This window comes from Mus caroli, chromosome 15 (assembly GCF_900094665.2).
Source record: "Mus caroli chromosome 15, CAROLI_EIJ_v1.1, whole genome shotgun sequence".
In the NCBI taxonomy this organism is placed as follows: Eukaryota; Metazoa; Chordata; class Mammalia; order Rodentia; family Muridae; genus Mus; species Mus caroli.
Genome location: NC_034584.1, coordinates 92,726,670 through 92,726,977, shown reverse-complemented (window position 1 = coordinate 92,726,977; position 308 = coordinate 92,726,670).

Sequence of the window (308 nt, the reverse complement as noted above, 5' to 3'; positions counted from 1 at the left end):
TCAGTGGGTAAGAGCACCAGACTGCTCTTCCGAAGGTCCAGAGTTCAAATCCCAGCAACCACATGGTGGCTCACAACCATCCGTAACGAGATCTGGCACCCTCTTCTGGAGTGTCTGAAGACAGCTACAGTGTACTTACATATAATAAATAAATAAATCTTTAAAAAAAAAAGAACATAAATAACTTTAAACATCTCATAGCCTTTACAAATTCAAACACATTAAAATCTCAGTCCCTTTAAAAATCCAAAGGTCGGCCGGGCGTGGTGGCGCACGCCTTTAATCCCAGCACTTGGGAGGCAGAGGCA